The following is a 15,831-nucleotide window of genomic DNA, read 5'->3' as shown; positions in this document are numbered from 1 at the left end:
TGACCAAGTCGTCGATGCCATAGCCAGCGTTCTGAAGCTTTTGCAAGTAGACATGTAGCAGGTTGTGGGCCTGTAGAGAAATCAACAATATACAAGTCTCCTCTCCTAAAGCCTTCGAAGACTTTGGAATTGTCAGCTTCCATAATCACAACACAATGATACTTGCCAAAGACAACAATCATATCAAGATCACAAAGCATTGAGACAGACATGAGGTTAAATCATAAGGACTCGACAAGCATGACTTTGTCCATGTGTCAATCCTTTGAGATTGCAACCTTACCTAGACCCAATACCTTGCTTTTTGCCTTTGTCAGCGTAGGTGATATGCTTCATATGCGATGGAGATAAAGCAGTGTCCATCAATAAGTTCCTGTCACCAGTCATGTGATTTGTACATCCACTGTCGAGGACCCACTCAGTGGCTTTGGGTTGATCATCCTGCAGATGAATTAATGCATCTTACGAACTCATATACTTCAGCAGTGAAGAATATGACATCAAATTTATCAGATCAATTTCATCAAGCAATAGAACAGATATAGCAGTATGAGGACGTGAGAAATGAAAATTTATTTCTTCATGATTAGCTTGTGTCCTTTCAAGCATATTCAGGTCTCCAGCAATTTCTTCAGACGATTAAGTTCGTCTGGAGACCTGACCCTGCATAAGAGATTAGTTCTTTTTATTCACCACCCACATCTGGAGGGGTGGCAAAGAGTTCATCATTGTGCGAGCTCCATAAGAGAAAGGTGGCATAGAAGCCAATCCACTTCGTTTCACAGAAGAGGGGTTAGAGTAGGCATATGAATAAGCAGAGTAATTCTTCGAGGACTTATGAACATAATGATTTGAAGAATAATGCACATATTCATAACCCTTAGATCTTCCCTGCGAAACAGAAGTGTTAGCACGATGATGTTCATATGAAGATCTGGATCCATATGAGGAATTTGATCCACGTGAGGACTTTGGTCCATATGAAGAATTTGATCTGGGGTTCCTATTATTCACAGGTGGTGTCATGTTGACATTCACCTGAAGACTTTCAAGGCACCTTTTGGGAACCCAGATTTTCTTCATAGGGGGACTGTTCCTGCAGTTAGTGCCAACATATCTAGCAAATACTTCACCATTCTGATTTCTGAATAGTTTATAGTTGGAGTCAAATGACTCATCAGAAGAATATGAAGATTCACATGTAAAGCCAGATAAAGTAGATGGATCCACTGAAGGTACCTTCGCAGCAACCCATGAGGTTTTGGGATACTGCTCAAGTTGCAGTAGGTCCCATCAGCATTGAGTTTCCTCTCAAAGGCAATACCCTCTTTCTTAGGGTTCCTGTTGAGGATCAACTTTTTAAGCACATCATAGAGAGCCTGATGCCCTTTGAGGCTTTTGTACATGCCTGTCACATAGAATTCCTTCAGCCCTACATGGTCAGTGACACTAGTAGCATCCTCAGATGAGAAATTTGTGATAGCACAGATAGTTGAAGAATTTGCAGCAATAGAAGCATTTGAACTTTCAGGTGAAGAATTAGCAGATTCACGTTCAATGCATTTCAAACATGGTGGACTGAATTCAACTTGAGCGGAACTGATCTGTTGAGCAAGCAATGAATCGCATTCCTTCTGAAGATTTTCATAAATCACCCTTAGCTGCTCAAGATCTTGCTTTCTTTGAAAAAATTCATAAGAAAGCTTCTCATAATTAGATAAGAGAGTGTTATGATGACTTTGAAGGTTATCATACTTAGTCTGAAGTCTCAAAAGATTATCAGTAAGAATTTGAGTTCGATCCATTTCTTCACCCAATAGGTCATCGCTTTTGTCTAGCATATTTTGAACCTTTTCAAAAGCCTTTTGTTGTTTCACAGCAATCTTAGCAAGTTTAGAGTAAATAGGTTTGAGATTTTCATCAGATTCATCCTCACTTGATTCAGAAGAGGGATATATGAGTACCTTTGCACCTTTTGCCATGAAGCAATAGGTGGGAGCTGATACGTCTCCAATGTATCTATAATTTTTGATTGTTCCATGCTATTATATTATCTGTTTTGGATGTTTATGGGCTTTATTATGCACTTTTATATTATTTTGGGGACTAACCTATTAACCAAAAGCCCAGTGCAAATTGCTGTTTTTTTGCCTATTTCAGTGTTTCGCAGAAAAGGAATATCAAACGGAATGGAACCTTCGCGAGGATCTTTTTTGTAACAAACGCAATCCAGGAGACTTGAAGTAGACGTCAAGGAAGCAGCAAGGCGGCCACGAGGTAGGGCGGCGCGCCCAGGGGGCCAGGTGTGCCCCCACCCTCGTGCGCCCCTCGTAACTCCATCGACCTACTTCTTTCGCCTATATATACTCTTATACCTTGAAAACATCCAGGGGAGACACGAAACCACTTTTCCACCGCCGCAACCTTCTATACCCGTGAGATCCCATCTGGGGACCTTTTCCGGTGATCTGCCGGAGGGGGATTTGATTACGGAGGGCTTCAACATCAACACCATAGCCTCTCCGATGATGTGTGAGTATTTTACCACAAACCTTCGGGTCCATAGTTATTAGCTAGATGGCTTCTTCTCTCTCTTTGGATCTCAATACAAAGTTCTCCTCGATGTTCTTGAAGATCTATTCGATGTAATTCTTTTTGCGGTGTGTTTACCGAGATCCGATGAATTGTGGGTTTATGATTAAGATTATCTATGAACAATATTTGATTCTTCTCTGAATTCTTATATGCATGATTTGATATCTTTGCAAGTCTCTTCGAATTATCAGTTTGGTTTGGCCTACTAGATTGATCTTTCTTGCAATGGGACAAGTGCTTAGCTTTGGGTTCAATCTTGCGGTGTCCTTTCCCAGTGACAGCAGGGGCAGCAAGGCACGTATTGTATTGTTGCCATCGAGGATAAAAAGATGGGGTTTATATCATATTGCTTGAGTTTATCCCTCTACATCATGTCATCTTGCCTAATGCGTTACTCAGTTCTATTGAACTTAATACAATAGATGCATGCTGGATAGCGGTCGATGTGTGGAGTAATAGTAGTAGATGCAGAATCGTTTCGGTCTACTTGACACAGACGTGATGCCTATGTTCATGATCATGCCTAGATATCATCATAACTATGCACTTTTCTATCAATTGCTCGGCAGTAATTTGTTCACCCACCGTAATATATGCTATCTTGAGAGAAGCCACAAGTGAAAGCTATGGCCCCCGGGTCTACTTTACATCATATAAGTTTCCGGTCTACAATTTTAGTTTACTGTTTATTTTGTAATCTTTACTTTCCAATCTATACAACAAAAATACCAAAAATATTTATCTTATTATCTCTATCAGATCTCACTTTCGTAAGTGACTGAAGGGATTGACAACCCCTTTATCATGTTGGTTGCGAGGTACTTGTTTGTTTTTGCAGGTACTAGGTGACTTGCGTGTAGTCTCCTACTGGATTGATACATTGGTTCTCAAAAACTGAGGGAAATACTTTCGCTACTTTGCTGCATCACCCTTTCCTCTTCAAGGGAAAACCAACGCATGCTCAAGAGGTAGCAAGAAGGATTTCTGGCGCCATTGCAGGGGAGATCGCCAAGTCAAGACATATCAAGTACCCATCACAAACCCTTATCCCTCGCATTACATTATTTGCCATTCGCCTCTCATTTTCCTCTCCCCCACTTCACCTTTGCCTTTTCTTCGCCTTCTTCCTGTATGTATCTCTATTTGTGTTTCCATGTGCCTTGTATTTGCTTGCATCTTTGCTTGCTAAAAATCTATTGATATGGATCCACTTAAAGTGTTCTACTTGGATCATCTTCGATCCTTATGCGCTCGTGCTGAAACCCCAACTAACCTAGTTGATGGGAAATATTTAGATGAGCATGTTCATTTTGTGTGTCACCGTTTGTCTGAAAAGGGAGACTCTTATGGGATCAAATAAACAGATTGTTGTGTTATGCTTGGAATCTTTGTGAAATTAATGATTTTACTTGTTGCTCTAAGAACCCTAAAAACACGTCCCCTACCTATGTGAGTTTAAAATGATAATGAAATCTTATCTTCTTATGCAAAGGGTGTTTATGGTTACTACGATATCGAACAAAATGAAGAATTTGTTGCTTTTAAGGGTGCTTATGAAGTTGCTTCTTTGACTAAAAAGTATGATATTACTCTCTACGAATCCGAAAATTTTGACATACTTAAATATTGCTATGAAAACTATGCTCATAATGTCTATGTCAAAGAATTTATTGAAAGAATGACCGTTGCTTGGGAAGAAAATAATGCTATGCATGAATCTATAGATAATTATGATTCTGATGATTTGATTGAAATATCCCTTAATGAACATGATGCTTGCTATTCTTGTGGCCATGATGCCAATATTTATGAAGATGAGTTTGCTATAGTTCCTTATGTTAAACATGAGATCGTTGCTATTGCACCCATACTTGATAGTTCCTTTGATGAAAAACATGATTGTAATGATGTTATTATAAATTCTCTTAATGACAATTGTGTTAATGATATGCAAAACCTCAAGCTTGGGGATGCTAGTTTTGCTATGACTACTATTTGTTGCAATGATCATGATTGGGGTGATTCTTCTTATGATCTTGAAAATTTATTTAAGCCCTATGATGAATATGATATTGATAACAGTATTTGCAATAATATTGAAAGTGAGTTTGGAAGATTGTCAACTTTAGATCCCACAATTTTGGAGAATGTTCAATCTTACGAAGTTTTTGATAAAAAGTGGGGTTGGATAGGTCATGACTTTAGTTAACGTTAATCCCACTATTTTGGAAGAGTGTCAACTTTGCATACATGTGGATCGTGCTAAGAATATGTTTTGTGATAGCTATATTGTTGAATTTACTTATGATCCTACATGTAGTTACTATGAGAGAGTAAAATATGGTTGTAGAAATTTTCATGTTACTAAATTACCTCTCGTTATGTTGAGATTGCTATTGTTTCTTTCCGCTTCCTTGCATATGCTAGTTTTTTGCTTGCCTTGATAATTTGTTTGCCTATAATATGACTATGCATAGGAAGTATGTTAGACTTATATGTTTTTGTCACGTGTTTTATGATGCTCTCTTTGTGCTTCAATTTTCGTCTTTCATGTGAGCATCATTGAAATCTCTATGCCTAGCTAGGGGCGTTAAACGATAGCGCTTGTTGGGAGGCAACCCAATTTTATTTTGTTTCTTGCTTTTTTTCCTGTTTAGTAATAAATAAATCATCTATACTCTGTTATGATTGTGTTTTTAGGTTTTAATTAGTGTTTGTGCCAAGTAAAGCCTTTAGAAACTTCTTGGATGATTGTTATTTGATCTTGCTGAAAAAAACAGAATGTATGCGCTCACGAGAATAATTTTCATTTTTAACCAGAGAGCGATAAAATACTGATTCCAACTGTAGTAGATCAACATACAAATTATTTAGGATTTCCTAATTTTTCAGAATTTTTGGAGTTACATAAGTATTCTAAACCTACAGATTACTACAGACTATTCTGTTTTTAACAGATTCTGTTTTCCGTGTGTTGTTTGCTTATTTTGATGAATCTATGGCTAGTATCGGGGATATGAACCATAGAGAAGTTGGAATACAGTAGTTTTAACACCAATATAAATAAATAATGAGTTTATTACAGTACCTTAAGGTGGTGATTTGTTTTCTTATACTAACGGAGCTCATGAGATTTTCTGTTGAGTTTTGTGTTGCGAAGTTTTCAAGTTTTTGGGTAAAGATTTGATGAATTTCGGAATAAGGAGTGGCAAGAGCCAAAGCTTGGGGATGCCCAAGGCACCCCAAGGTAAAATACAAGGACAACCAAAAGCCTAAGCTTGGGGATGCCCAGAAGGCATCCCCTCTTTCGTCTTCATGTATCGATAACTTTACTTAGGCTATATTTTTATTCACCACATGATATGTGTTTTGCTTGGAGCCTCTTGTATGATTTGAGTCTTTGATTTTTAGTTTAACACAAACATCCTTGCTGTACACACCTTTTGGGAGAGACACACATGAATCAGAATTTATTAGAATACTCTATGTGCTTCACTTATATATTTTGAGCTAGATAATTTTGCTCTAGTGCTTCACTTACATCTTTTTAGAGCACGGTGGTGATTTTATTTTATAGAAATTATTGATCTATCATGATTCACTTATATTATTTTGAGAGACTTTTAGAACAACATGGTAATTTGCTTTGGTTATGAAATTAGTCCTAATATGATAGGCATCCAAGATGGGTATAATAAAAACTTTCATATAGAGTGCATTAAATGTTATGAGAAGTTTGATCCTTGATAGTTGTTTTGAGATATAAAGGTGGTAATATTAGAGTTGTGCTAGTTGAGTAATTATGGAATTGAGAAATACTTGTGTTAAAGTTGGCAAGTCCCGTAGCATGCACGTATGGTAAACGTTGTGTGACAAATTTCAAGCATGGGGTGTTCTTTGATTGCTTTCCTTATGAGTGGCGGTCGGGGACGAGCGATGGTCTTTTCCTAACAATCTATCCCCCTAGGAGCATGCGCGTAGTGCTTTGTTTTGATGACTTGTAGATTTTTGCAATAAGTATGTGAGTTCTTTATGACTAATGTTGAGTCCATGGATTATACGCACTCTCACCCTTCCATCATTACTAGCCTCTTCGGTACCGTGCATTGCCCTTTCTCACCTCGAGAGTTGGTGCAAACTTCGCCGGTGCATCCAAACCTCGTGATATGATACACTCTATCACATATAAACCTCCTTGTATCTTCCTCAAAACAGCCACCATACCTACCTATTATGGCATTTCCATAGCCATTCCGAGATATATTGCCATGCAACTTTCCACAGTTCCTTTTATTATGACACGCTCCATCATTGTCATATTGCCTTGCATGATCATGTAGTTGACATCGTATTTGCGGCAAAGCCACCTTCATAATTCTTTCATACATGTCACTCTTGATTCATCGCATATCCCGGTACACCGCCGGAGGCATTCATATAGAGTCATATTTTGTTCTAAGTATCGAGTTGTAATTCTTGAGTTGTAAGTAAATAAAAGTGTGATGATATTCATTATTAGAGCATTGTACCATGTGAGGAAAGTTCTTCGAAAAAAAGGAGAGAAAGGCCATGAAAAAGAGGCCCAAAAAAATTGAGAGAAAAAGAGAGAAGGGGCAATGTTACTATCCTTTTTCCACACATGTGCTTCAAAGTAGCACCATGATCTTCATGATAGAGAGTCTCTTATGTTGTCACTTTCATATACTAGTGGGAATTTTTCATTATAGAACTTGGCTTGTATATTCCAACAATGGGCTTCCTCAAAATGCCCTAGGTCTTTGTGAGAAAGCAAGTTGGATGCACACCCACTTAGTTTTTTTGTTGAGCTTTCATATATTTATAGCTCTAGTGCATCCGTTGCATGGCAATCCCTAGTCCTTGCATTGACATCAATTGATGGGCATCTCCATAGCCCGTTGATTAGCCACGTCAATGTGAGACTTTCTCCCTTTTTGTCTTCTCACACGTCCTCCATCATCATATTCTATTCCACCCATAGTGCTATATCCATGGCTCACACTCATATATTGCGTGAAAGTTGAAAAAGTTTGAAAAGAATAAAGTATGAAACAATTGCTTGGCTTGTCATCGGGGTTGTGCATGATGGGAGCATTTTGTGTGACAAAAATGAAGCATGACCAAACTATATGATTTTGTAGGGATAAGCTTTCTTTGGCTATGTTATTTTGATAAGACATGATTGCTTGGTTAGCATTGCTTGAAGTATTATTATTTTTATGTCAATATTAAACTCCTATCTAGCATCTTTCAGATCTAAACATTCATGCTGCAATAAAGAGAAATACATTGAGAAATTATGTTAGGTAGCATTCCACATCAAAAATTCTGTTTTTATCATTTACCTACTCGAGGACGAGCAGGAATTAAGCTTGAGGATGCTTGATACGTCTCCAACGTATCTATAATTTCTTATTGTTCCATGCTATTATATTATCTGTTTTGGATGTTTATGGGCTTTATTATTCACTTTTATATTATTTTTGGGACTAACCTATTAACCGAAAGCCCAGTGCAAATTGCTGTTTTTTTGCCTATTTCAGTGTTTCGCAGAAAAAGAATATCAAACGGAATCCAAACGGAATGAAACCTTCGCGAGGATCTTTTTTGGAACAAACGCAATCCAAGAGACTTGGAGTGGACGTCAAGGAAGCAGCGAGGCAGCCACGAGGTAAGGCGGCGCGCCCAGGGAGGCCAGGCGCGCTCCCCACCCTCGTGGGCCCCTCGCAGCTCCACCGACCTACTTCTTTTGCCTATATATACTCTTATACCTTCAAAACATCTAGGGGAGCCATGAAACGACTTTTCCACTGCCGCAACCTTCTGTACCCGTGAGATCCCATCTGGGGACCTTTTTCGGCAATCTGCCGGAGGGGGATTCGATTACGGATGGCTTCTACATCAACACCATAGCCTCTTCGATGATGTGTGAGTAGTTTACCACAAACCTTTGGGGCCATAGTTATTAGCTAGATGGCTTCTTCTCTCTCTTTGGATCTCAATACAAAGTTCTCCTCGATGTTCTTGGAGATCTATTCGATGTAATTCTTTTTGCGGTGTGTTTGCCGAGATCCGATGAATTGTGGGTTTATGATTAAGATTATCTATGAACAATATTTGATTCTTCTCTGAATTCTTATATGCATGATTTGATATCTTTGCAAGTCTCTTTGAATTATCAATTTGGTTTGGCCTACTAGATTGATTTTTCTTGCAATGGGAGAAGTGCTTAGCTTTGGGTTCAATCTTGCAGTGTCCTTTCCCAGTGACAGCAGGGGCAGCAAGGCACGTATTGTATTGTTGCCATCAAGGATAAAAAGATGGTGTTTATATCATATTGCTTGAGTTTATCCCTCTACATCATGTCATCTTGCCTAATGTGTTACTCTGTTCTTTTGAACTTAATACTCTAGATGCATGCTGGATAGCGGTCGATGTGTGGAGTAATAGTAGTAGATGCAGAATCGTTTCGGTCTACTTGACACGGACGTGATGCCTATGTTCATGATCATGCCTAGATATCACCATAACTATGCGCTTTTCTATCAATTGCTCGGCAGTAATTTGTTCACCCACCGTAATATATGCTATCTTGAGAGAAGCCACTAGTGAAACCTATGGCCCCCGGGTCTAATTTACATCATATAAGTTTCCGATCTACAGTTTTAGTTTACTATTTGTTTTGCAATCTTTACTTTCCAATCTATACAACAAAAATACCAAAAATATTTATCTTATTGTCTTTATTAGATCTCACTTTCGCAAGTGACCGTGAAGGGATTGACAACCCCTTTATCACATTGGTTGCGAGGTACTTGTTTGTTTGTGCAGGTACTAGGTGACTTGCGTGTAGTCTCCTACTGGATTGATACCTTGGTTCTCAAAAACTTAGGGAAATACTTACGCTACTTTGCTGCATCACCCTTTCCTCTTCAAGGGAAACCAACGCATGCTCTAGAGGTAGCAGGAGCGTAGTCATCATCGCCGTCGTCAATAGTGTTGGGGAGGTCATTTTCCTCAGAGTTGAAGATGGACTTGCTGACGAACGCAGTAGCGAGAGCTAGGCTCGCCACACCAGAGTCTGACTCCTCGGATGCCTCCTCTTCCTCATTTTCCTTAGATTCAGCTTCAGAGTCCATTTCCTTGCCAATAAGTGCCCGAGCCTTTTTGGAGTTGCTCTTCTTGTGAGATGAAGACTTTCAGGATTTTGATGATGAGGACTTTGAAGATTTCTTCTTCGTCTTTGAGTCACCAGAAATGATGGTCGGTGATGTCACTGGCACCAAGTGCTTGAAGCTCATTTGAAATGTCAGTGAGGCGATCGAAGATTTGCTGAACATTTTCATTGTCGAGTATTTTGAAGCGGTTGAAGAGATTGCGAAGAACATCAACCCGAGAGTCACGCTGTGTTGAGACTCCTTCGTTGACCTTGGACAACCTGTCCCAGATAAGTTTTGCAGTCACCAAAGCACTCACTCTGCCATACTGCCCTTTGCTCAAATGGCCACATATGATGTTCTTCGCTTGAGAATCGAGTTGCTTGAATCTCTTCACATCAGCAGCCTTGATGGTAGGAGTGACAGAGGGAACGCCATTTTCCACAACGTACCAGAGATCGTTGTCAATTGCCTCAAGATGCATTCACATCTTGTTCTTCTAGTAGGGGTAGTCCATCCCATCGAGTAGGACACCCAACAGAGACCTTGATCATACCTACAGTCGACATAACTAAAACTCCAGGCGGTTAAACCAAAATCACACAGAAAAATGGAGTACCTTGCTCTGATACCAATTGAAAGTGCGTTATATCGACTAGAGGGGGTGAATAGACGATTTTTACAAATTTGTCACTAAGGAATTTCAGGGTGAGGAAATTCCTAATCAACGAACTAGTTAGCAGCGGAATAAGTACTCAGATGCAAGTATAACTGAGTAGCACAATCATCATGAAGAAATGAAACCAAGCATAGAGTACAAGTAGCATAAACATAGTGTCGGTGTCAAAACCGGCGGATCTCGGGTAGGGGGTCCCGAACTGTGCGTATAGGCGGATGGTAACAGGCGGCAGGGGACACAATGTTTTACCCAGGTTCAGGCCCTCTTGATGGAGGTAAAACCCTACGTCCTGCTTGATTAATATTGATGATATGGGTAGTACAAGAGTAGATCTACCGCGAGATCAGAGAGGCTAAACCCTAGAAGCTAGCCTATGGTATGATTGTATGTTCCTACGGACTAAAACCCTCCGGTTTATATAGACACCGGAGAGTGCTAGGGTTACACAGAGTCGGTTACAATGGTAGGAGATCTACATATCCGTATCGCCAAGCTTGCCTTCCACGCCAAGGAAAGTCCCTGCTGGACACGGGACGAAGTCTTCAATCTTGTATCTTCATAGTCCAGGAGTCCAGCCGAAGGTATAGTCCGGCTATCCGTACACCCCCTAATCCAGGACTCCCTCAGTAGCCCCTGAACCAGGCTTCAATGACGACGAGTCCGGCGCGCAGATTGTCTTCGGCATTGCAAGGCGGGTTCCTCCTCCAAGTACTTCATAGAAGATTTTGAACACAAAGGTAGTGTCCGGCTCTGCAAAATAAGTTTCCACATATTGCCATAGAGAGAATAATATTTACACAAATCTAATCTGCTAATGTATTCCGTAGCGTGACATCACACCACGGCCAAGTCTTTATTCGAATCGTTTTACTGTCCCACCTCAGCGCGTTTAGCAAGGCGGTTTCCTTGGCACGTCTTGTCAAAGCAGAGATCGTGTCCTCTTATTCCGGGATTCTCATCAATACGGCGTGGGTAACCCAACCGCGCCATTGATTACGGTGCTGGGGAGATAAGTGAGTTTTACTAGGCTGGTGGGGACGCATAGTCGTGTCCGCCCATATAAGGGGATAAGGATCCACCTTTTCATCCACGCCTTCTTCCTCCTTTGCCTATCCATTTCCGCGCACTCGAGCTCCAACGCCCAAGTCCGCACACCCCACCTCAACCTTCTCCAGCCATGTCCGGAGCGGGAGGCAAGTGGATGGTCTCCTCCATCATGGAGGGACACATCAAAAAACCGAGGAAGGCCGGATACTTGTCTAACGACATTGCGCACCGGCCCGAAGAGGGGCAGCTCATCCCCACCCCTAGGCCCCATGAGAGGGTGGTGTTCCTCCCCCATTTCCTCCGCAAACTGGGCTTCCCTCTCCACCCATTTGTCCAAGGCTCATGTTCTACTATGGCCTGGATTTCCATGACCTGGCCCCGAACTTTGTCCTCAACATCTCGGCGTTTATCGTCGTGTGCGAGGCTTTCTTCTGCATCCGCCCCCATTTCGGCCTATGGCTCAAGACTTTCAATGTCAAGCCGAAGGTGGTGCGCGGCACCCAGGCGGAGTGCGGAGGCGCCATGGTGGGCAAGATGCCCAACATCCTATGGCTCGAGGGCTCCTTCGTGGAGACCCTAAAGGGGTGGCAATCGGGGTGGTTTTACATCACCGAGCCGCGCGACCCTGAATGGGTCGCAGCCCCCGAGTTTCGATCCGGACCCCCTACGTGGCTCACCTCCTGGAAAGAGATGGGCCTGTCGTGGGGTAAAAAAGGAGAGCTGACCGGACTCCAAACATGCGTCCAAACCCTGGTGGACAAGAAGATCAAACTTGTCAACGTAGTCCAGGTTATGCTCATCCGCCGGATCCTCCCGTGTCAACAACGGACTTTCAACCTGTGGGAGTTCGACCCGGCGCAGCACCGAACTCTGAGCAGGCTCTTCGACACAACGTACGAAGATGCCTAGAAGGTGCTTTTCAAGGGCGCCGAGGCCCCCGCATCCGCCACCGAGGATCGCGGATTCAGCTCGCAGCGTCACGCTAGTGCGGTAAGCTGTTTTTACCTTTTACAGGGTATTAGTTTTTCATAGTTTGACTCCATGCGGGATCTAAGCTCCCTTACCTTTGACAGGATTGACAGGAGACGTCCAGACAGATCAACTGTCCGGCTCCTTTGCCCGAAGGCCCAGCGGACGCTCGCTTGGCGAAGCTGCTGGTTCCAGCACCCTATGTGGTGCCGGAGAAGAAGGCCAAGAAGAAGGCCACGGGGACTCGAAAGAGTGCCCGGCGCCTGGAGGTGTCAGATTCATCATCGGACGACTCCAAGACGCACTCCTCCCGTGAAGACGAGGAGAGGAAGAAGAGACCTCTCCCCCTCCAGCGGGGGGAGGGAAGAAAAGGAAGGCCGAAGGGTCCAAGAAGGGGAAGACCCCTCCTCCGGACTACGGCGAAGAGGAGTGGCTGCACAGGGCCAAGCCCCTGGCGAGATCGTAAGTATCCGGATACCAGAGTGATTCATAGTATCCCCCCATTGCACAGCTTTTCCTTACGTCGAACATGTTTATGCAGTCCACCCAAAGACTGGCTCGACGTGTCGTCGAGCGGTTCCCTGGATTCGTCGGATGTGAATTCGCTTCCGACGGCTACCTCCCCCCATCCTACGGACGATGCCGAGGTGGCGTCCCAACAGGTTCCAAGCCATGAGGAGGTGGTCCTGGAGGCGCCGCAAGGCGACCTCCCGGACTCCAGGCGTAAAGGGGATAGAACCCCCAAGGGCTCCAAGTCCAGCCTTGAGTCGGACACCGCGCCGGAACCTTCAACGGTTCTGGACTCCGGTAGGCAGCCTCCTTCCAAGAGGAGCAAGCCTACCGAGCCGGTGACCTCCGTCCAACTGGAGGCACTGAACAATCTGCTGGAGGTGCTTAACGGCGCCTCCATCAACGAGGAGCACTGCACTATTATGAGTGCGGTGATCCAGAAGGTTCAGTCCGCCAAGAGCGGACTGACTAAAGCCTGTGCCAGCCTTCTAACAGGCTTTGAGGTAAGTAAAGAATATGTAAAAATATTACCGCATAGACAGTAGCCCCTGATGCTCTGTTCGGCGTTCGGAAAGAAAAGCCGAATAGAGGATCTAATAACATTCGCAGGAGTCTAACATAATCAAGTCAATATGCGTATGCAGGCTTCGCTGCTTGCCTCCGCCGCACTGACTGCGGAGGTGGATACGCTGAAGCAAAACCTCGTGCGGTCCGAGAACGAGCTCGGCCATGCCAAGGGACAACTCGAGGAGAAGGAAGGTAAGTAATACCTTGCGCAAGTATATAGAGAAGATGTGGTTGCAAAAAATGACAGGATCAACGTGCTATTATAGGGGCCACGACCAAGGTGGCAACCCTTAAGAAAGCGATGTCCGAGGCCGAAAATAGAGCGGCCGCGGAGCGCATAGAGAGAGGGAAGCAGGAGGCGCGGGTGGAGGAGGTGCAGAAAGAGCTCCAGGCTCTCGTCAAAAAACACGAGAGTTTGGAGCTTGACTCAAAGACGCAAGCGTCCGAGCTTGCGGCAGCCCTCGAAAGCGCGAAGTCTGCCAAGGCCGAAGCCCAGAAAGCCCTCCAAGAAATTGAAGCGATGAAGAAGATAGTGGCGGGTAAGGCATTCATTATGCAAAGCAAGCACGTGAAAGTGAATTACTTGTTACTTACCCAAGTCCGGAGCTCTCCAGGAGCATTCGCAGATTTGCCCCACAGTGCGTCTGATGCCGCCGCCTACTACCGATCCGAGGAGGGGAGCTCGACGGAGAAGGTGTTCTGGTCTCAGTATGCTGAGGCCGGACACCTGGTGCCTTTGAGCGACCAGTTGAAGCAAATGGTCGAGCTCCACAAGGTGGCCGAACAGGCCATAAAGGGCCTCATAGTTCGGCTTTAGCCTGGAGAGGCTTTGCCTGGTAGCTACTTCGGGCTGGTGAGGTGGCTGCTGGATGCCTGTCCATGGCTTGAAGTAATCAAGCGCTCCGTCTGCATCGAAGGTGCCCGTAGGGCGGTTGCCCGTGCTAAAGTGCACTGGGGCAAGATGGATGCGGAGAAGCTGGTGAAGGACGGGCCACCGCCGGGCAAGGAGCATCGCGTCCCGGAAGCATATTATGAGGGCGTCCTGAAGGGTGCCTGCCTTATAGCGGATGAATGCTCCAAAGATGTAATTTTTGAGTAAACTCGCATTTGTGATCGTGTACGCTGACAACTTGTTAATATGTGCTAAGCAACGCTTTTGAATTTAAAATATTACCTTCTGTGTGTCCGTTTATCAAATTTGAGAGATGGCGAGTCGTCGGCTTCTGCCCCCATGCCACGAGTGTTGGGGTGTTCGGGATAAACATGAGCGCTCTTTTTCCCATTCTTGGGTCCTTCGAGGGAGGCGTTCAACACAACAAACAAGGCAATCGGACTATAATGCTTGAACACTCTCACTTAGCCATAGAATTCTATAATTTTAAATTTCGGTGAAGCCCCTAGTGTTCGGAAGACCGAGTTCGGGGCGCTATCCACACCTAGGCCAGACAAAGCCGACTCCTCGCTCTAAGCGGCATAAGTCTTTAGGGACTCGAAAACCTCTCGAACAACGACCAACTCTCGCCTCATCATGACGGTCAGTTTTAGCTTTCTCTACTGAGGTGCTTAGCCCAGCTCAACTGTGGCACAATCGCAGTAGTTCTCCTAGTGCTACCTTAGCCGATATAACGGAACGTAAGGTACCAAAACATAGGAGCCGGGCAAACCCAACTATTGACCCAAGACATGATTCGGAGCCGATGCATATAATGCTATAAGTTTGGGGTGCCGCACTTGTGAAAGTGTTCGGACTTCTCACACCGTATTGTGGGGTACTTAAGCCCCTGGCGTATTGGCCGTACCAAAGTGTACGGGTGCAACATGTCATTAATGAACATATATTCATAAAAAAAGAGTAATGCAATAACAGACGGAAGCTATGCATTGTTTATTTAAAAAAGCTGCGATCAAAGCAGAACGATACAAATAGTGCAATAAGCAAAAGATGGGACTATTTAACATGTCCTTTCCGGGGGCGAGCTGCGGAATGGTATGTGAAACAGGTATACTGCTCGTTATAGAGACCACCTTAGAGTTCCATAGTGCGGCGTAGCTTTCTACTTCCCTGGTTGTATCGTTTGTGCGGCAATTGTACTGCCAGACAAGCCTTCCGAAGAATGGAGTCCTGAAAATAAGAGAAAATTAAGAAATCGGCAGCCCCTAGTGCGGTTTAAGCCGCGTTTCGGGCGTGCCGTGATGGTGCCCCTCCCCCTTTGCCCATGGTATTTCCAGAGTGTAGTTATGTACGCGCAACACTGGTTTCGCAAGTTCGCGAGGGCTGGGGTTGGGCCC

This window comes from Triticum urartu, chromosome 6, assembly GCF_003073215.2.
Source record: "Triticum urartu cultivar G1812 chromosome 6, Tu2.1, whole genome shotgun sequence".
Lineage (NCBI taxonomy): Eukaryota > Viridiplantae > Streptophyta > Magnoliopsida > Poales > Poaceae > Triticum > Triticum urartu.
This window is presented reverse-complemented; position numbering follows the sequence as displayed.